Here is a 22,636-nt window from a genome sequence, read left to right as displayed (position 1 = left end):
GCGTTTGTTCGTTGTTTCTCCCACCAAGCAAGGAGTTTTTGTATGGATGTCCAATGAGTGTCGAATTTGGCCAACAGAAATGAATGGCTTTTTTGCTACGTGAGGTTTAATTGATCGAACATAAGTTTCGTAATACTTAAAGTTGTTACAAGTGTATTGATATAAGTAGGACACGTGACAGCCCGGTAACTTTGGGGGGAAAAAACAGAAGAGGAAAGGGGCCAATTTTTAGAGACAAAATAAATAAATGCTGAAACTGATATTGGACAATCAAATTCGATATGTTAATAAACGAAATTCGTTAAGGCTGGATCATTGACATAACGCTTATTTTACACTGCTCCAACGAAATGAGGCCCGCCATGCATTTATGAAAGCACTTCTTTCTAAATCTCAAATTATGTTACTTTTTTTTTAACAGTTCTACGGGAATATACAAATATATGTTAAATATGTTATTTTTATTGGTATTGGTGGTTCAGTGGTAGAATTCTCGCCTGCCACGCGGGAGGCCCGGGTTCGATTCCGCGCCACATTGACGCTGTTGACCCGGATTACTGGTTGCTGCGGAAAAGGAGGAGGTCAAAAGGGGGGTGAGTGTAACCGATGTGAAATGGCTAGTTAGTTAGCGGTGGTGCGCGGTTACAGTAACAATTGTGGGATTATGCCATGTGTGATAACAGGTGACAAATTGTTCATAAGAAACTCGGTTTCCTACTATAGGCAGTTGGCTGCATAGTGATTTTAACTCCGATGCAGATGTGCACGCACCAACATTGTCTATGGGCATAATCATAGAATGACAATTTGAGCCTGTTTCTTCCTATTCCAATAAATACGTGTTAAGCCTACCTGTTTGACAGACACAATTATGGCAGTCGTTGATTTCGGTATAGCCAAATACTGTCGCATTCACTGATTAAATACCTCCGTGTCTGGGAAGGGTTTGGTTTGTTTGGTTAAAACCAGGGCTCGAATTGAGTGAGGGTAACACATACCCTTGTTAAAGAAAATGGCAAAAAATATATCTACTGTGTGCTTTAAATAAATGAAACGTATCCAAATGATATCAAGCGTTCTATAACAATGCTTAACTCGGTGATGCCTTATGGTAGCAACAAGCTATGCCTGCGAAAGACGTGACTCAGATGCAAATGAGGATATATTGATTCCTCTCTATGACACCCTGAAGCTGAGCTGCAGCCTATAATATTCGAAGAGATAAAAAAAAAATGACTTTGCTATTCTGCCCCTATTAATTGAGCTTTTCTCTTCCTGAAAAGAGAAGATGTTTGTTTAAACCCAGGCCCTGGCTATTCATGAAACGAGGCTAGTAGCAAAGCATCTCTCTCCATTGAATACAGGTGGTTAACGTCAACAACCTTCATCGAATATTCAAAAAAGGGTTTCAACAATGAGATATATGCACCAATATAAAGAAAGTATAGACGGGAGCTAGACAGCCCACCGTACCGCTTTGTGTACAACGACTCCCATTGTTAGGGCGGAGACAGGTATCTTGTCAGTATCTCCATAATCTTTGTTATCGCCTTGCCACGCCCACGGACGTTTCTTCTCTGCGATGTGAGAAGTATTTGGCGAAGGAGAGAGCAGCGGAAGAATTGAGTCTTACCTACTTATCACCCTCACCGCAGTCAAGCAATGCATCCCGCCAAGAGTCGTTCACAGTCTTGTCCGGTTCTGGCCACAACTAGACCTCGTTTCAAATGTATCAAGAAATGATCTTATTTGTATGTCTAAAACATGAACATCGTTTAAAGCATACGTTTACAAGTCTCAGTCACAAATGACAGGTTCATTAACTCCTGTGGTGAACGAAAGGCTCGTAGAATCATGACTCTTTCGAGTTTGTATTCTATCGTTCGCCGGTAGGGCGTGCTCTGGGCATTATTTACTCAAATGAACGAAATGAGTCGAAAGATTCTTTATTTTGACTGAACGAGTCGAAAAGATTCGAGTCAGTAAAAAGAGCCGACCTTCCCAATGCGCTTTATCCTATGGGTATCGAATTACAGCTACAGTAGAGATTCACACAGTCACACGATAGGTCCCCCACAAGTTATTCCTTTTTTTGTCCACATATGGCGCATGTGCAGAACTTTTATTTTCACACGAGGTTCAAGCAGAGAGAAAGTGGGTCTACAAAAGACCCGTGTTTGGAAAGTCTCTTTAATAAGATGCGTTTTCTCAAAACTTTGATTGAAGTATGAAGCCTTTATTTTTACAATAGCTTACCTAACAAAGTTATTCTTTGCTGTGATCTTTGTAAATCCAGTTCTATTCACTCATCTATGTTGTTAGATCTCATTGACATCAAATTGTTGTTAGAGCTGTCCCTAAAGGTGCTATTCTTCTTTTAGGATAATATAACAATTCTCCAAGTGCAACTGTTGAGGATTTTGTAGCCTCAATACAATTAGAAGGAATCGACATTTTAAACTGTAAATGTCATAAAATGCATATAAGACCACTGTGTCAAGATGTTACTATTCCCTCTGCTAAAATGTACTGGAATGCAGCCCTAGGACAAGTGAACTGGAATAAAGTCTTGTTGTTGTCTGGCAAATATTGCATATCTAATAAGGTGAAAGAAGCATCATACAAATTCATTCACAGAATCTACTCATTCATAAAATCTTCTATGAATCTACATTCATAGAATTATACATAGATTTAAAATAGCTATTGATAACAAATGTGTATTTTGTGGTTGTGACCTAGAAACTCTTGACCATTTATTTTGGGACTGTTCTTATGTCAGAAGATTTTGGAGTGGGTTAGAAGATTTTATTTGAAAAGAAACGACTATTAATGTTAATCTGAGACTCTGATATTATGTTTTATTTTGAACCAAATGATATGGACCCTGATTTAACTTTCATTGTTAATTTGTTTATCTTTCATGGAAGATTCTTTATCCATAAAATGAAGTGGGCAGAGAACAAACCCCTTTTCACATTATTTAAGATAGAATTAAAATATTATTTTTGAAATGATCAGTAAATGTAAAAACAAAACAGGAATATGCAACATAAAACCTTTTGACAAATTGAAAATGTACTCGATATGTAATACCCCTGACAGGTTTATGTATTCTTGTTTATATATTTTTGTATTTGTTGTGTTCATAATAAATAAAAATAAATAAAAAAAGGTTGAAAAACCAATAAAAAATTTAAAAAAATTAAAAAAAAGTATACCAATAAAAAATACAAAATAATTAGATCTCATTGACATGAGATGAGGTGTAGACCCAAGATCTCAGTGCAATTCCCATTCTCACCAGCAGATGGAGACGACCCCTTCTTTATTCGGTGTAAAGATTTCCCAGCAATACTTACCATAGAGAGGCTGTATCTTTATCTCTGTGTATTCAGCATTGCTTGTGGTACCTGTCCCTGCTGTAACTTGTATCATTTTAGCTTACTTTGTCCTATCAATTGAGCCTACTCATTTCATCACTTCCCTCCCCCATCAGTTTACCATCCAGAGGATCCCTCGTAGCCTTGAGGTCTGTCAGTCCTAGAGTTCCTCTGTGGTCACCACTCTGAACGCCCTGGTGTACTCCTTCTCTCTGGTATTCAGGCCAGACATGCTAGGTTGAATCATAATATAATATATCATATAGCCTAATCAGGTCTGACATAGTACTCTAGGTATTCACTCTCAGATCAGACATGGAAGTTTTATTCATAATAGAATATAATCCCGCCAGATCTGGGACCAGGTTGTAGTACCATTTTCCCAACTTCTAATTTTCAGATTCCTTTGCTACCACATCACTATCAACATTTGTCTGCCAGCATTAATCTACAATGTTAAACATTTCATTGGCTTTCAGTCCTCTCTCCAGTCAAAAGTCCCTCCCAGTTGGTGTGTAAAATCTCTTCCCGTACTGTAAGATTAATTACATATTCATGATTCATGGGCCTTTCAGTGGTCTAGGTCAATTTCTTAGAGGAAACCAGTTCACTCAACTCAGACTCATTCTCAGATTGAGGGAGGGAGAGAAAGAGACAGAAAGGGGAAGAGGGAGTGACAGAGACAGAGAGAGAGAGGGGAAGAGGGAGTGACAGAGACAGAGAGAGAGAGGGGAAGAGGGAGTGACAGAGACAGAGAGAGAGAGGGGAAGAGGGAGTGACAGAGACAGAGAGAGAGAGGGGAAGAGGAAGGGAAAAATAGATAGAGTTGGGTGGGAGGTTTTTACAGGACTGAACAGAAAAACCTGGACCTCCAACTTTCTCTCTCCTCCCTCTCTACCCCTCCTCCCTTCCTCGCTTCTACCGTCTCCTCTCCCCCTCTGTGTGTTGTGTAATGGTGGGGGCTGGGTGCCGGACAGAGGGAGAAGGGCCTTGTTCACAGGATGTGGCAGGACCTGACTGGTTCCTCACAGCCAGCTGACTGTAGCCTAACTGCAGCTCTGCTCTGAACAACAGGGATGAATGGTGGGAGAGAGGGAGGAAGGGAAAAAAGGGGTGTGGTGCAGAGCGTGAGTTTATTACCCTCATACTGTAGGGATGTACAGTACATACAAAGTTTTACGACTCTGTTCAACACTCTCCCTCTCTCCTTCCAGCATATAGTGTTTGTGTCAGTGTAGCGTGGTTCATTCTGCGTTGTGTACTTTTAATCAGGACACTGCCACAACTGGAATTATGATGGTTGAATCATGTTTATTGGTCCTGCACACGAAGAGACAACACACAATAGGTTAGCCCTCGGTGCAGTCACAGCTCTCGGGCACCTTGCTAGCTGAAGGTCCGGCAAAAGAGAACGATAAAAGGGTCCGTAAGTACGGATAACCCGCGATGGACCAAACCAAAATATACAAACTTTTACAATTAGGTGTATTTACAATATAGATATCAAAAAATGTTTGTACACCGAAAAATAACATTAACTATGCTGCTGTAATTAAATAAAGAAAACACATTGAATTATTATTATTGTTATTAACTTATTAACATCCCCTCTTGACCTGGCCTACTTGAACTGTCCTTGTGTGCAACTTGGTGCATAATCTAGGGGCACAACATCACTCTACTACATCAGCACTAACAGGATCCATTCTTGAGAATAACTAAAATGCTGAAAACATGAGCATGTCTGTGTGGGAGTGGTGGCAGGAAGCAGGGGGGTTTCACAGTGGAGGCAGGATACATTCTGGGGAGGAATCACAGTGAAGTGTGGGGTCAGGCCAGGGTGCTGGGCAGGTGGGAAGAGAGGGGGAGTGGGGGTCTCTGTAAGGAGAGGGGAAGGTTGTTAAGCATGTGTTAGCCATAAAAGGGCATTTGTGAGATCACACTCCTACACACACCCCATCACACCCTCTGTTTCCTTCCCCAGATGTGTCAGCACAATCCAATTAGATGACAGCTTCTTCACAGTGAGAGGTTTGAAGTGTGCTCAAAGGGGTGTATTAATACTTTTATTTTGCTAGAATAAACTTGGTTACATAATGCATTCCAGAATAAATTTGGGCTGTATTTTGATGTAAGTAGTGTTTTCCCAAGGCCGGTTTCAGACAAGGAAATGTATTCTTATTTGGAAGCAGTTCTTATAGAGGCCAGGTTTACACCTTTCTTACAATCAGGTGTCTTATTGAATTCCCCATATGACAATGACCTCACCTGGTCTAAAGGTGAAATGACATACAGACAAACCATGGCTCAGTCTGTAGTAACACTCGGTTAGGTGGCTAATGTTAACCCTAATCACGTATAGCAGTGACAGATAGCCTAGGTCCTACCTCTCAACAGACTAGGTCATATGTCAATTAGATCCTCTCGACATACTCAACTTTTCCATGACTGGAAAACAATTGGGAGAACCAAGAATAGTGGAAGACTATATATTTTATATAGTGCAATGGCTTTGATTGAAGGTCAAACATTGAACCAAACCAAATGACCATGACCAAGGATCCACCTTCCCAGTACTTGGCATTCCTGTGTGAGCTGTTAGGTACAGTAGCTTCTGCTAAGGCTAAGCTAAAGCCAGCCTTAGCTTTTCTACATTTGTTTTCCCCCTGAATGTTCACTCCACTCCACTCCGCTCCAGTGCTGGAACACCATATGGTTCATCTTAACCTTATTAGGAAATACTGTAAGGTTAGAGAATGGAATGGATTCTTTGGTTGTTTCTTGAAAGATTCCGACCAGGAATACGATCCTACCATCACTCCCTTTTCCTCTGCTTTCATGTTATATTTAAAGGTACTGACATGGACTCTAATCAGGCTTTTGGATTTATTGTTAACCAAACACGTCAGGGCCAGCATGCTGGAATATAGAAGAAGCTGGACCTCAGAAATTCAATGCGTGGATATTAGCTCATGTATGTATACGAGACACTGCACAACACATTAATGAGCCACTGTCTGTGTTAAATGTATCCATATAACTTGGTTTCAGATGGTTACTGTTGAAACTTTGCTGGTAGCCCCGGATAAGCAATTTCTTTCGGGATCTTTGTGCTCTGCCTAAAATAAAAGGTAACCCTTTACATTAGGTTGCTTTTATACCTGTTTGGTAACACTGTAATTACTAGTAACAACATTCTCTGCTGTTTATCTCCTTTATATAAAACTTTCAGGCATCTATAGATTGAATGTGGGCCATATTCACTGTCGGTCAGTATTTCACTGGAACCACCAGTTCCATCTGTTCAAACAGAGCCTCTGTGACATCTCCCCATCTCCACAGTAACCCAACCCGTCTCTACTCCAGCTGTAAAAAATAATAATAATAGAAAAGTAGCATTCACAGACATTTACGTCAAGCAGCTGTGCAAACCGCCGATCTATCAGAGAGACAGTCAGCAAGTCAGCGATCTAATGCATCTAGTCTGTCTGTGGGGGGAAGAGAGGAAAAGGCATGTGGGGGGCCAACTCATAAACCCACTGACTCAACCCAACTCTTTTGATGAATCAATATTTCTCTGGAGCTTAATAAGGTTCCGGTCTTACATCCACAGATCTATCGCTCTCTACACTCAATTATGAACAATACTGTCTTTGTTGAGGCTGATAGTATTGAAAGGAGGAGGTATGGTTATTTAGAACTTTCTACACTGAAAATGGCCAAGGATATTTTTTATTTATTTATTTCACCTTTATTTAACCAGGTAGGCAAGTTGAGAACAAGTTCTCATTTACAACTGCGACCTGGCCAAGATAAAGCAAAGCAGTTCGACAACATACAACAACACAGAGTTACACATGGAGTAAACAACATACAGTCAATAATACAGTAGAAAAAAATAAGACTATATACAATGTGAGCAAATGATGTGAGATAAGGGAGGTAAAGGCAAAAAATGCCATGGTGGCAAAGTAAATAAAGTATAGCAAGAAAAACACTGGAATGGTAGATTTGTAGTTTGAAGATAGTTCAAAGTTCAAATCTAAATAATATGGTGCAAAGGAGCAAAATAAATAAAATAAATAAATACAGTAGGGGAAGAGGTAGTAGTTTGGGCTAAATTATAGATGGGCTATGTACAGGTGCAGTGATCTGTGAGCTGCTCTGACAGCTGGTGCTTAAAGATAGTGAGGGAGATAAGTGTTTCCAGTTTCAGAGATTTTTGTAGTTCGTTCCAGTCATTGGCAGCAGAGAACTGGAAGGAGAGACGACCAAAGGAGGAGTTGGCTTTAGGGGTGACCAGAGAGATATACCTGCTGGAGCGCGTGCTACAGGTGGGTGCTGCTATGGTGACCAGTGAGCGGAGATAAGGGGGGACTTTACCTAGCAGGGTCTTGTAGATGACCTGGAGCCAATGTGTTTAGCGACGATTATGAAGTGAAGGCCAGCCAACGAGAGCATACAGGTCGCAGTGGTGGGTTGTATATGGGGCTTTGGTGACAAAACGGATGGCACTGTGATAGACTGCATCCAGCTTGTTGAGTAGGGTATTGGAGGCTATTTTGTAAATGACATCGCCGAAGTCGAGGATTGGTAGGATGGTCAGTTTTACGAGGGTATGTTTGGCAGCATGAGTGAAGGATGCTTTGTTGCGAAATAGGAAGCCAATTCTAGATTTCACTTTGGATTGGAGATGATTGATGTGAGTCTGGAAGGAGAGTTTATAGTCTAACCAGACACCTAGGTATTTGTAGTTGTCCACAAATTCTAAGTTAGAACCGTCCAGAGAAGTTATGCTGGATGGGCGGGCAGGTGCAGGCAGCGATCGGTTGAAAAGCATGCATTTAGTTTTACTTGTGTTTAGAAGCAGTTGGAGACCACGGAAGGAGAGTTGAATGGCATTGAAGCTCATCTGGAGGGATGTTAACACAGTGTCCAAAGAAGGGCCAGAAGTATACAGAATGGTGTCGTCTGCGTAGAGGTGGATCAGAGATTCACCAGCAGCAAGAGCGACATCATTTATGTATACAGAGAAAAGAGTTGGCCCAAGAATTGAACCCTGTGGTACCCCCATAGAGACTGCCAGAGGTCCAGACAGTAGGCCCTCCGATTTGACACACTGAACTCTGTCAGAGAAGTAGTTGGTGAACCAGGCGACGCAATCGTTTGAGAAACCAAGGCTACTAAGTCTGCCGATGAGGATGTGGTGATTAACAGAGTCAAAAGCTTTGGCCAGGTCAATGAATACGGCAGCACAGTAATGTTTCTTATCGATGGCGGTTACGATGTCGTTTAGGACCTTGAGCGTGGCTGAGGTGCACCCATGACCAGCTCTGAAACCAGATTGCATAGCGGAGAGGGTGCGGTGGGATTCAAAATAGTCGGTAATCTGTTTGTTGACTTGGCTTTCGAAGACCTTAGAAAGGCAGGGTAGGATGGATATAGGTCTGTAGCAATTTGGGTCAAGAGTGTCACCTCCTTTGAAGAGGGGGATGACAGCAGCTGCTTTCCAATCTATGGGAATCTCAGACGACACGAAAGAGAGGTTGAACAGGCTAGTAATAGGGGTTGCAATAATTTCGGCAGATAATTTTAGAAAGAAAGGGTCCAGATTGTCAAGCCCAGCTGATTTGTAGGGGTCCAGATTTTGCAGCTCTTTCAGAACATCAGCTGAATGGATTTGGGAGAAGGAGAAATGGGGGAGGCTTGGGCGAGTAGCTGTGGGGGGTGCAGTGCTGTTGAATGCAGTAGGGGTAGTTAGGTGGAAAGCATGGCCAGCCGTAGAAAAATGCTTATTGAAATTCTCAATTATAGTGGGCTTATCGGTGGTGACAGAGTTTCCTATCCTCAGTGCAGTGGGCAGTTGGGAGGAGGTGTTCTTATTCTCCATGGACTTTACAATGTCCCAGAACTTTTTAGAGTTGGAGTTGCACGAAGCAAATTTCTGTTTGAAAAAGCTAGCCTTGGCGTTTCTAACTGCCTGTGTGTATCGGTTTCTAACTTCCCTAAAAAGTTGCATATCGCGGGGGCAGTTCGATGCTAATGCAGAACGCCACAGGATATTTTTGTGTTGGTTAAGGGCAGTCAGGTCTGGGGAGAACCAAGGGCTATATCTGTTCCTGGTTCTAAATTTCTTGAAAGGGGCATGCTTATTTAAGATGGAGAGGAAGGCATTTTAAAAAAATAACCAGGCATCCTCCACTGACGGGATGAGGTCAATATCCTTCCAGGATACCAGGGCCAGGTCGATTAGAAAGGCTTGCTCGTTGAAATGTTTCAGGGAGCGTTTGACAGTGATGAGTGGAGGTCGTTTGACCGCTGACCCATTACGGGTGCAGGCAATGAGGCAGTGATCGCTGAGATCTTGGTTGAAAACAGCAGAGGTGTAATTAGAGGGCACATTGGTTAGGATGATATCTATGAGGGTGCCAGTGTTTGCGGCTTTGGGGTTGTACCTGGTGGGTTCATTAATAATTTGTGTGAGATTGAGGGCATCAAGCTTGGATTGTAGAATGGCTGGGGTGTTAAGCATGTCCCAGTTTAGGTCGCCTAGTAGCACGAGCTCTGAAGATAGATGGGGGGCAATCAGTTCACATATGGTGTCCAGAGCACAGCTAGGGGCCGAGGGGGTCTATAGCAGGCGGCAACGGTGAGAGACTTGTTTTTGGAGAGGTGGATTTTTAAAAGTAGAAGTTCAAATTGTTTGGGTACAGACCTGGATAGCAGGACAGAACACTGCAGGCTATCTCTGCAGTAGATTGCAACACCGCCCCCTTTGGTCGTTCTATCTTGTCTGAAAACGTTGTAGTTAGGGATGAAGATTTCACAGTTTTTGGTGGACTTCCTAAGCCAAGATTCAGACACAGCTAGGACATCCGGGTTGGCAGAGTGTGCTAAAGCAGTGAATAAAACAAACTTAGGGAGGAGGCTTCTAATGTTAACATGCATGAAACCAAGGCTATTACGGTTACAGAAGTCATCAAAAGAGAGCGCCTGGGGAGTAGGAGTGGAGCCAGGCACTGCAGGGCCTGGATTCACCTCTACATCCCCAGAGGAGCAGAGAAGAATAAGTATGAGGGTACGGCTAAAAGCTATAAGAATTGGTCGTCTGTGACGTCCAGAATAGAGAGAAAAAGGAGCAGGTTTCTGGGGGCGATAAAATAGCTTCAAGGTATAATGTACAGACAAAGGTATGGTGGGATGTGAGTACAGAGGAGGTAAACCTAGGCATTTAGTGATTATGAGAGAGATATTGTCTCTAGAAACATAATTGAAACCAGAAGATGTCATAGCATGTGTGGGTGGAGGAACTGAGAGGTTGGATAAGGTATAATGAGCAGGGCTAGAGGCTCTACAGTGAAATAAGCCAATAAACACTAACCAGAACAGCAATGGACAAGGCATATTGACATTAAGGAGAGGCATGCTTAGCCGAGTGATCAGAGGGTCCAGTGAGATTCAGACAGCTAGCCGGGCCATAGGTAGCAAGCTGGTGGAAGATGGGAGGGAGGTCTGTTTTTAGCCACCTTATGCATTTCCGTCTGTGGGTTAGAGGGGTTCCGTGTGGAAGGGGGGACCTGTCCAAGTTGGCAAAATAGTTAGTTATAGTGGCCCAAGAAAAGTGTCCGATAGACCTATTCAGATCGCAGCCGAAAAGACAGCTAACGATTAGCCGGCCGCAGATGGGCGATCAGGTTACGTCGCGACGGAGGGGCCAGTTGGACAACTCCCTTGGGCAGATAACGTCGGTGGTCCAGTCGTGAAGACCCGATGGGGCTCCGCATCGGCAGTAAAACGGGTCAGGATAGGTGAGTTGTAGCCCAGGAGACACTTCAGCTGGCTAGCTCAGGAATAGCCCACGAGTGGCTGACGGAACTCTTCAGCTGGCTAGCTGGTTAGCTCCGTAATAATGTGTGTTAATTCCGTGACCGACGTTGCCAATAGTCACTCAGGTAGCAGCTAGTTAGCTGCAAGATCCAGGTGTAAATGTCCAGAGCCTGCGGTAGAAATCGGGGAAAGGAGAGAGAATAGGTCCGATATGCTCTGGTCTGAGTCGCGCTGTACAAAAACTGGCGATAGCTTTTCGAGCTAATGGACAGCTGAGGACGGCTAACCGTGGCTAGCTGAACTTCAACGTTAGCCAGTGAAAATGGCTAACCTCTGGCTAGCTTCTGTTGTGGAATTCAGATGAGGTAAATAATACTTTCTTTTTTTTTTAAAAATTGGTGAGGCGGGTTGCAGGAGAGTGCTTTGAGGTTGAGTATTTGAAAAAAAAATGTAAAAAGATAAGTGAAGAAAAAAATATGTAAATATATATATACACGAGACATGACAGGACGTCTGAACTGCTACGCCATCTTGGAAAGGTGTATGTATATACAGGTAACTGCCAAAATAAAGGAAATACCAACATCAAGTGTCTTAATAGGGCATTGGGCCACGAGCCACCAGAACCACCAGAACAGCTTCAATGTGCCTTCGCATAGATTCTACAAATTCCTGGAAATCTATTGAAGGAATGCAACATCTTCCATGAGAAATTCTATCATTTGGTGTTGATGGTGGTAGAAAATGCTGTCTCAGGCACCGCTACAGGATCTCCCATAAGTGTTCAATTGGGTTGAGATCTGGTGACTGAAACACATCCTTTAAACCCCCTATGCTCCTTTAAGACCCCTCTTTCAAAGTCACTGAGATCTCTTCTTCTAGCCATGATAACCAAAGTAATGGGCAACTGGGCATTTTTATACATGACCCTAAGCACGATGGAATTTTTTGATAAAATGGTTTTACGTTTTACGTGTCCCCAATCGATTGTTTTTTTGTTCGTTTATTTGCGTTGTTTGTAACTTATTGTTTTACTTATTTTGTACATAATATTGCCGCTACTGTCTCTTATGACCGAAAGTAACTTCTGGACATCAGGACTGCGATTACTCACCACGGACTGGCAGAATCCTTTTTTTCCTTTAACGAGTCTGACGAGCCCAACACGAATGATATACTGCTTTCTCGGGAACAGGCCCAGATCCCTGTGATTTGCGTGAAGAGGAGGTGGAGAAAAAGGGGTCAGAGAGCGGGCTACCTTCTGAGAATTCGTAGGCGATCGAAAAAACCTCCACTTCCTTCCATTCTGCTAACAAACGTGCAATCTTTGAAGAATAAAATCGATGACCTACGCGGAAGATTAAACAACCAATGGGACATTCAAAACTATAATATCTTATGCTTCACGGAGGCGTGGCTGAACGACGACACTATCAACATACAGCTGGCTGGTTATACGCTGCACCGGCAGGATAGAACAGCGGCATCTGGTAAGACAAGGGGCGGCCGACCATGTATTTTTATAAATAATAGCTGGTGCACAATATCTAAGGAAGTCTCGAGCTATTGCTTGCCTGAGGTAGAGTATCTCATGATAAGCTGTAGACCACACTATCTACCTAGAGAGTTTATCTGTATTTTTCGTAACTGGTTACATACCACCACAAACTGAGCTGGCACTAAGACAGCATTGAATGAGCTGTATTCCGCCATAAGCAAACAAGAAAACGCTCACCCAGAGGTGGTGCTCCTAGTAGCCGGGGACTTTATTGCAGGGAAACTTAAATCAATTTTACCAAATTTCTATCAGCATGTGAAATGTGCAACCAGAGGGAAAAAAACTCTGGATCACCTTTACTCCACACACAGAGATGCATACCATGCTCTCCCTCGCCCTCCATTTGGTAAATCTGATCATAATTCTATCCTCCTGATTCCTGCTTACATGCAAAAATTTAAGCAGGAAGCACCAGAGACTAGATCAATAAAAAGAAGCAGATGCTAAGCTACAGGATTGTTTTGCTAGCACAGACTGGAATATGTCCCGGGATTCCTCCGATGGCATTGAGGAGTACACCACATCAGTCATTGGCTTCATCAATAAGTGCATCGATGACGTCGCCCCCACAGTGACCATACGTACTTACCCCAACCAGAAGCCATGGATTACAGGCAACATCCGCACTGAGCTAAAGGCTAGAGCTGCCACTTTTATGGAGCGAGACTTTAACCCGGAAGCTTATAAGAAATCCAGCTATGCCCTCAGACGAACCATCAAACAGGCAAAGTATCAATACAGGACTAAGATTGAATCGTACTACACCGGCTCTGACGCTCGTCGAATGTGGCAGGGCTTGCAAACCATTAGAGACTACAAAGGGAAGCACAGTCGAGAACTGCCCAGTGACACGAGCCTACCAGACGAGCTAAACTACTCTATGCTCGCTTCGAGGGAAATAACACTAAAACATGCATGAGAGCACCAGCTGTTCCGGGAGACTGTGTGATCATGCACTCCGCAGCCGATGTGAGTAAGACCTTTGAACAGGTCAACATTCACAAGGTTGCAGGGCCAGAAAGATTACCAGGACGTGTACTGCGAGCATGCACTGACCAACTGAAAGTCTGGTCATGGCTCACATCAACACCATTATCCCAGAAACCCTAGACCCACACCAATTTGCATACCGCCCCAACAGATCCACAGATGATGCACTCTATTGCACTCCACACTGCCCTTTCCCACCTGGACAAAAAGAACACCTATGTGAGAATGCTATTCATTGACTACAGCTCAGCATTCAACACCCTAGTGACCTCAAAGCTCATCACCAAGCTAAGGACCCTGGGAATAAACACCTCCCTCTGCAACTGGATCCTGGACTTCCTGGCGAGCTGCCCCCAGGTGGTAAGGGTAGGTAACAACACATCCACCACACTGATCCTCAAGACAGGGGCCCCTCAGAGGTGCGTGCTCAGTCCCCTCCTGTACTCCCTGTTCACTCCAACACCATCATTAAGTTTGCCGATGATACAACAGTGATAGGCCTGATCGCCGACAATGACGAGACAATCTATAGGGAGGAGGTCAGAGACCTGGCCGTGTGGTGCCAGGACAACAACCTATCCCTCAACGTGATCAAGACAAAGGAGATGATTGTGGACTACAGGAAAAGGAGGACTGAGCACACCCCCATTCTCATCAACGGGGCTGTAGTGGAGCAGGTTGAGAGCTTCAAGTTCCTTGGTGTCCACATCACCAACAAAATAACATGGTCCAAGCACACCAAGGCAGTCGTGAAGAGGGCACGACAAAACCTATTCCCCCTCAGGAGACTGAAAATATTTTGCGTGGGTCCTCAGATCCTCAAAAGGTTCTACAGCTGCACCATCGAGAGCATCCTGACTGGTTGCATCACTGCCTGGTATGGCAACTGCTCCGCCTCAGAGCATAAGGCCCATCACTGGGGCCAAACTTCCTGCCAACCAGGACCTCTATACCAGGCGGTGTCAGTGGAAGGCCCTAAAAATTGTCAAAGACTCCAGCCACCCAAGTCGTAGACACTTCCTCTGCTACTGTACGGCAAGCGGTACTGGAGCGCCAAGTCTAGGTCCAAGAGGCTTCTAAACAGCTTCTACCCCCAAGCCATAAGACTCCTGAACATATAATCAAATGGCTACCCAGACTATTTGCATTTCCCCCCCCCCACCTCTTTTACACCGCTGCTACTCTCAGTTGTTATCATCTATGCATAGTCACTTTAATAACTCTACCTACATGTACATATTACCTCAACTAACCGGTGCCCCCACACATTGACTCTGTACTGGTACCCCCCTTGTATATAGTCTCACTATTGTTATTTTACTGCTGCTCTTTAATTACTTGTTACTGTTAATTTCTTATTCTTATCCATATTTTTTTAAACTGCATTGTTGGTTAGGGGCTCGTAAGTAAGCATTTCATCATAAGGTGTATTCGGCATTTCATCATAAGGTGTATTCGGCATTTCATCATAAGGTGTATTCGGCGCATGTGAATAATACAATTTAGTGTGATTTGATTTTAATGTTTTGATTATTTAATTAACTCAGGAACCACACCTGTGTGGAAGCAGCTGCTTTCAATATACTTTGTCTCCTTAATTCACTCATGTGTTTCCTTTATTTTGGCAATTACTTGTATGTTCACTCTGGTTTGAATTGTCACCAGCTAGACTCAGCTACTGCTTACAGACAGCTTAGTACAGTCAGTATAGCGGGCGTAACGTCCAGATCTAGTTTCTTATGTCAGACAGTAATTGGTAGTTCTTATAACACTTTTTAACACCTGTAGACAGACTGGTGACTCACCCCATCTACCCCAGACAGTGAATCAGAAAGTGACTACAACTGATGATAGACAGACGGACAGAGGCCTCACCTTCTATTGCTCAATGTATTGTTGACTATAGGCCTATGCCTGGTGCAGTGTTTGTTGTGATGATGTTACCAGGTATGCGACTTCTCTCCCGTTCTAGAACACTCTTCCTCAACCTGTGATGCATCAGGAACACCTCACTCAGATGTGAAGTGCAATTAGTACCTCTCTGTCTATCGGTCGACTGAACAAATTATGGGCCTTGAACAAATGAACAGGTGTGCCTAGCGCGGATGTGGTCTGACGTCATGCAGCTGATCGTTATGGACATCATGTGCGGGTTCTGCTCATTCTAGGCCTCAGCAAGGTTGTGTAGCGGGGCTGAATCATTCCTGTTCCCAGAACAGAGCACAACAGAAGAAGGGATAGTCAGTCGGCCTATGGTATAAACCCCACGGTGCCAACACACACACCGTGCCAGGGAAAGCATGCTAGGAATGTTCCAGTCAGGTTTATGAATGCAGCGCTACAAAAGAAAGGCTTTAGAGAGCCAACACTCTTCTTATGTGAGGTGTACTGTGATTCCAATTCTAGAAATGCCCAAACATAGCCCAATCTAAGAAGCTTTCCCAGCAAAGGCCACTGCATTTTTTTCAGGAATACATGATGTATGAACAGAACAGTAGGGGAAGTTTTTTGGGGGAAGGGGAAGTTTTTGACTGAATATTTCACTCAATAGGTTTCTTCCAAATGGAACGCTGACCTACATTGAGGGTTTCCCTTACAAAGCAGCAATAATCCAAGTGTACAGGAGTAGTAGTTAAACATAGAATTTCATTGCAACCACCAGCAAATATTGGTCAGTTTCTCAATCAATTCACCACCAGTGAATCCAGTATCTTAGGTACAGTACAGAAGGGTGAAGGGAGGGGGCACAGAGAGCATTTGGCACTGAGTCCTCTAGCCTTTGATTTATTTTGTGTTGAAGGCTCACTCTACTTCCACTCAAATTTGCAACTGTGTGATGACAGATGGAGACAGTGTTTTTCCCAATTAGGGCCTAGCTGAGAGCAAACACTCAGCTCAGATCTCATGGCTCTGAGCTATATAACCTTTTGAGCTAGAGTGTAGAGTCAGCTATTCAGCTCTTTACTGCTGGCTGACACTGAACTTAATGCTAGGAACTCGAGCTGTGAGGACATATGAAATATGCTGATGTCAGGCATGGTTATCAATCAAACCTGTATTAATATGAGATATTGTACTTCTAGTACTGTTACTGTATAAATTATGCCATTTTTTGGTAAATAACAGTAGTTATCTGATTGTATCAGTAGTAATAATTCAAGTATTATCAGCCCCCCAACCCTGTTAATGACAGTATGATTGTAGTGCCAGTATGACTTGATTTCCATGACGGTGTGTGTGGAGAGGAGAGGATATTACAGTGTTGGTTGGTGTGTGTGTGCCCAGACTAAGTCTGTGCTGAGAGAGCCAACGTTATGAGAGAGAGAGCTGTATGATGTATATTCCAGACCCTGCGGCCCTGTGTCTCCACAGCCGTCTGTCTGTCTACTTTCCTGTAATTCCCCTACTCCCCAAACACTACTCCCTCACTCTCTCCTAGCCCTACCCCCTCTTTCACTCTCTTCTTCTCCTCCTTCCCCAACTCCCCAGACCGTACTCCTTCACGCTCCTCTAGCCCACAAGGCATGGAGTCTCCATAGTTCTATATCCTCTCTTTCTCTGTCTCTCTCTCTCCTATTATTTTTCTTCTTCTTCTCAGACTCCTTTAGGCACGAAGGTGCTCTCCATAGGTCCAGATCTATGGCCCCTCTTTCTCGCTCTTCTCAGTTTTACTCCATCTCCCTACTCTTTCTCGAAATCTCCGTCTCCCTCCATCCCTCCCTCCTGACTGTATATCCAGAGCCAGCAGAGTACAGCACATTCTGTTTCTCAAGAGTGAGCTGAGAAGGAGTGGAGGTGCAACTTGGTGATTTTTGCGGGCTTGTGAGTGGTTTGGAGTGTCATGGTGTTTGAACATGTGCTCATCCCTCTGTTTTACTTACTCACTCTCACCTTGATAAGCTAGCCTGATGGAACCAGCCTGATTGCTGCGTTTACCATTCTATTTCACATCTGTCTCTCTTTCTCTCTCGCTCTCGCTCTCTTTGTTGTTTCAGGTGCTGTGTAACAGCTCAGGGACCTGCGTCCCCCTGTGCGATGCAGGAGTTATCCTGGGATTGAAGATGGTCCTGATTGTCTACGTCGAAAGCATCGGCAGAGTTGAGAGCCTGTCCCTCTGTGGGAATATCCTCTACCCTCTCAGACTTCATACAACTTTTTCATTATGTTACAAATGGGAACACTTTGCTCTGAAAAAAAAATGCTTAATAGTTTGCTTGATTGACATACTGTGACGGACTTTTTTCTACAACTCCAATGGAAAGACTTTGGAACATAGAGCCCTATACATAGTTACTATGTAAAGATGCTTCGGATAAGTGGAATGTGTTATGTAATGTCACTTTCATTTATGGTACAGAGAACAGTGTGAAGAAATACAAAATATATGTAGCTATAGCTGACCTGAGTGAGGTGTTGGTGTAAGCTAACTACAATTGAATTAATCAAGCTATTTCACAACCTCAGCTTTCTGGTTTTGAATTAAAACTGATAAAGAGGAACAGAGAGAACACACCAAAACATTATGTCAAAGACAGAACAGTGGAACCAGCTGTTTGTATTGCTGTGTAGTGATAAAGCAGCTGTCATTGTGAGAGAGGAACCCAGTATAAAGACAGATGCAAGACAGCGTATTAGTATTTCTGAACAAGGGTCCTATAACCATGCCACGTAGTACTATCAATGAACAACATCAGGTATTATGAGGGAAAGTTTTGAAAAGTTTTATGCACATTTAATTAATACTCTTGCCGAAATGAAAAGGACGAGCTCTGTCTTCAGAGTTGTGGAAGGATAGGTTTTATTTCAGCCGTACTCTTTGACATTATGTTTTACTTGTACATCTCTCTCACTAATAACACCTTTCCATCCTGCACGGCAAGAAGAGCAAATTAAAAGCATATTTGTGTGCTTGCATCAAGTGTGACTGAAACGGACAACCAAACACTTCCTTGAATGATAGTCATTGATATTTAATTATAGGGACCGTTTTTTTAAGACAACAAACGCTTCAAAGCAAAGATTGCTGTTGTCTTTGGAGCATTTGAATTATACTGAACAAAAATCTAAAAGCAACATGCAACAATTTCAATTTTTTTTGTGTTACAGTTAATATAAGGAAATCAGTCAATTGAAAAACATTTATTAGGCCCTAATCTATGGATTTCACATGACTGGGTTGGGGCACACTGGGGAGTCAGGCACAGGCCTATCGAACAGGCTTTATTACAGACAGAAATACTCCTGTTTCATCAGTTGTCCGGGTGGTTGGTCTCAGATGATCCCGCAGATGAAGAAGCCGAATGTGGAGGACCTGTGCTCAATTGGATTCAGGTCTGGGGAACGGGCGGGCCAGTCCATAGCATCAATGCCTTCCTCTTGCAGGAACTGCTGACACACAGCCACATGAGGTCTAGCATTGTCTTGCATTAGGAGGAACCCAGGGCCAACCGCACCAGCATATGGTCTCACAAGGGGTCTGAGGATCTCATCTCGGTACCTAATGGCAGTCAGGCTACCTCTGGCGAGCACATGGAGGGCTGTGCGGCCCCCCAAAGAAATGCCACCCCACACCATGACTGACCCACCGCCAAACCGGTCATGCTGGAGGATGTTGCAGGCAGCAGAACGTTCTCCATGGCATCTCCAGACTCTGTCACGTCTGTCACATGTGCTCAGTGTGAACCTGCTTTCATCTGTGAAGAGTACAGGGCGCCAGTGGCGAATTTGCCAATCTTGGTGTTCTCTGGCAAATGCCAAACGTCCTGCACGGTGTTGGGCTGTAAGCACAACCCCCACCTGTGGACGTCGGGCCCTCATACCACCCTCATGGAGTCTGTTTCTGACCGTTTGAGCAGACACATGCACATTTGTGGCCTGCTGGAGATCATTTTGCACAAAGGCGGAGGTAGCGGTCCTGCTGCTGGGTTGTTGCCCTCCTACGGCCTCCTCCACGTCTCCTGATGTACTGGCCTGTCTCCTGGTAGCTCCTCCATGCTCTGGACACTACGCTGACAGACACAGCAAACCTTCTTGCCACAGCTTGCATTGATGTGCCATCCTGGATGAGCTGCACTACCTGAGCCACTTGTGTGGGTTGTAGACTCCGTCTCATGCTACCACTAGAGTGAAAGCACCGCCAGCATTCAAAAGTGACCATAACATCAGCCAGGAAGCATAGGAACTGAGAAGTGGTCTGTGGTCACCGCCTGCAGAACCACTCCTTTATTGGGGGTGTCTTGCTAATTGCCTATAATTTCCACCTGTTGTCTATTCCATTTGCACAACAGCATGTAAAATTGATTGTCAATCAGTGTTGCTTCCTAAGTGGACAGTTTGATTTCACAGAAGTGTGATTGACTTGGAGTTACATTGTGTTGTTTAAGTGTTCCCTTTATTTTTTTGAGCAGTGTACATTGAGACTAAGCAAGTTGACACATTTTCAGAACTCTGTATGTTTAGTCCATCCCTACGTTCAGATACGAGCACAAACTCATTCAACCTAATATGGTCATGGATGTGTGACATCTTGTTCCTGCTGAGAACGCACTGGGCACAACCACTGTCATAGCCCGAGTCCATACATCTCAAACCATGAATTATACATGAACCTAAAGGCTTGCAGCATGCAGCATCTGCCATTTAATGAACTCATAGACCACATCATAACCCACATCAAGACACCAATGGGAATAGGAGCCCCTACACACACACACACACACACACACACACACACACACACGGCCTGGTAACACACACACACACACAAGGTGAAGTGATCGAACTTAGAGAGCTTTTTAAGATGTTTGCAGCATGTATTTATTTTATTTGACCAGGTTAGTCTCATTTAGATAAAATATATATATATATATATTTGAAAGCTGAGCATTCATGTTATCAAAGTCATCATCAGGTTATACCAGACATTAGACAAGGTAGGGCTGGGCACGCCTTGTCTGAGTTAAATAAATCACTATAGGCTGGTAAAGACATGCAGGCCATACGTTATGATGAGACGGATCTCGACAACATAGAAAACATGTCTTGGAACATGCATGGGCTACACGGACTGCTAACCTCAAAGACCCAGCAGAAGAGAGGCAATGTCTGAGGAATGTCACTGAATCAGCACACACACAGACCATATCTTTTGGAATCAGAGCTCTTTTAAGTTGACCTCTATGAGGATGACACAAGTGGGTCAGTAACAAATGCCACTCTGGCCTCTTACAACGTGGAAAGGTACTGTATAGCTGACCATTTTAGAAGCTTGACCATGACATGCTAAAGGACTTGAGAATAGGTCATCAAAATACATCAAAGGTCCAATGCAGCTGTTTTTATCTCAATATCATTGCTGGGCAAAAATTATGTACCTTACTGTAATGGTTTCCAGTTCAAATGGGCAAAAATAAACAAAAATAGCTTCTTAGCAAAGAGCATTTTTTCAAGCAAGAATTTTGCTATGACTGTCTAGAAGTGGCCTGAGTGGGAAGGTGTCAGGAATTGTGAATACGCTCAAGGTGTGTAAAATGCTTAACCCAAAGATAAGGCGAATGACTTCTATATTTAAATGTTCAATGGACAAACAATAGACAGACATAGACACGTTCATCTGTGAGGTTCGTAGCAATCTGTCCCATTCCAAAGACAAGACACTAGACTGACCAGGTAAATCCAGTTGAAAGCTATGATCCCTTATTGACGTCACTTGATAAATCCACTTCAATCAGTGTAGATGAAGGGGAAGGTGACAGGTTAAGGTTAAAGAAGGATTTTTAAGCATTGATACAATTGAGACATGAATTATGTATGTGTGTCTTTTAAAGGGTGAATGGGCAAGACAAAATATTTAAGTGTCATTGAACGGGGTAGTGTAGAAGGTGCCAGGTGCAACGGTTTGTGTCAAGAACTGCAATGCAGCTGGGTTTTTCACACTCAACAGTTTTCTGTGTGTATGGACCATCACTGAAAGGACTCAACACAATATTATGAAGGTGTTCTTAATGTTTTGTACATTCAGTGTATGCTCATCCTTCTTTCTGTTCTCTCTCCATCTGCCTCCAAGTGCCTGGGCCCTGGTCAAAACATAAGACAACTTGTAAGGCCAGATTGAACCATGGACTAGACGTCTCTATCACTTTAAAGTGCCTATAGCTGATTTACAGCCATCGGCCTTAGCCTGATGAATGTCACTTAAGGCATTAAATGCTGTCTAAATTCTGTTTTATTGTGACCCCTATCCTCAGAGAGGGGTCAACCTCTGGTTTCATAGGTCGCTAGAATTTAGAGCCTATCATTTGCTGTTATTGGCAGAGAGGTTTGGCACTCTCTTTTTTATTGGTCTATTAACTAATTTACGGCATAGTGATGTCACCGTAATTTCAGGCCATAATTTCAAACAGCTTTTACACTAAAAGGGCATTATCATCATTTTCACAATTTCAAGGTATTATTCTAGCCTCATAGTGTGGAAATATATAAAACACAGAAAAATCATGTTTTTGACTGCACTCTGCCTTTAAAAGTGACCGTACCAGGATGGAAGCAAAAGGATATAACTCTGCCCAGCTACTTTACCAGTTGAACAGGTTGAGTGTTGAAGCTTGTGAAACCAATTCTGTTCTGGAGGATTACCTGAGAACCTGACACTGACAAATGGCATACTTTCAAACAGGGTCCCTTTATACACACCACAAAGGTTGAGTAAAATAGGAAGATAGATGTTTGTGTGGGTGCGTGTGTATGCGTGTGTGCGTGTGTGTGTGTGCGTGTGTATGCGTGTGTGTGTGTATGCGTGTGTGTGTGTGTGTGTGTATGCGTGTGTGTGTGTGTATGCGTGTGTGTGTGTGTATGCGTGTGTGTGTGTGTTGCTTGGAAG

General features: G+C 43.5%; 1 protein-coding gene and 1 long non-coding RNA gene across 3 annotated transcripts in view; one reads left to right on the top strand and one right to left on the bottom strand.

Annotated features, from left to right (window-relative positions):
* The window catches only part of LOC115153139 (transmembrane protein 56-B), a 128,010-nt gene that overhangs the window by 10,906 nt on the left and 94,468 nt on the right, over positions 1 to 22,636 (bottom strand). Inside the window, exon 1 of one of the 2 annotated variants that reach the window (XM_029698241.1) lies at positions 1,634 to 1,890. The exons of the other annotated variant lie outside the window; for it this stretch is intronic. The gene's annotated coding sequence lies outside the window, so the exon portion shown is untranslated. Of the gene's footprint in view, positions 1 to 1,633; positions 1,891 to 22,636 lie in introns of those variants that run through there. 2 annotated transcript variants of the gene reach the window in all.
* LOC115153154 (uncharacterized) lies at positions 471 to 18,676 on the top strand. The gene is made up of 2 exons (XR_003867649.1): positions 471 to 593; positions 17,754 to 18,676. It is a non-coding gene; the product is annotated as an uncharacterized LOC115153154 (long non-coding RNA).

Source organism: Salmo trutta, chromosome 2 (assembly GCF_901001165.1).
Source record: "Salmo trutta chromosome 2, fSalTru1.1, whole genome shotgun sequence".
In the NCBI taxonomy this organism is placed as follows: domain Eukaryota; kingdom Metazoa; phylum Chordata; class Actinopteri; order Salmoniformes; family Salmonidae; genus Salmo; species Salmo trutta.
Note: the sequence above shows the minus strand (reverse complement) of the source record. Positions and strands in the feature narration are given on the sequence as shown.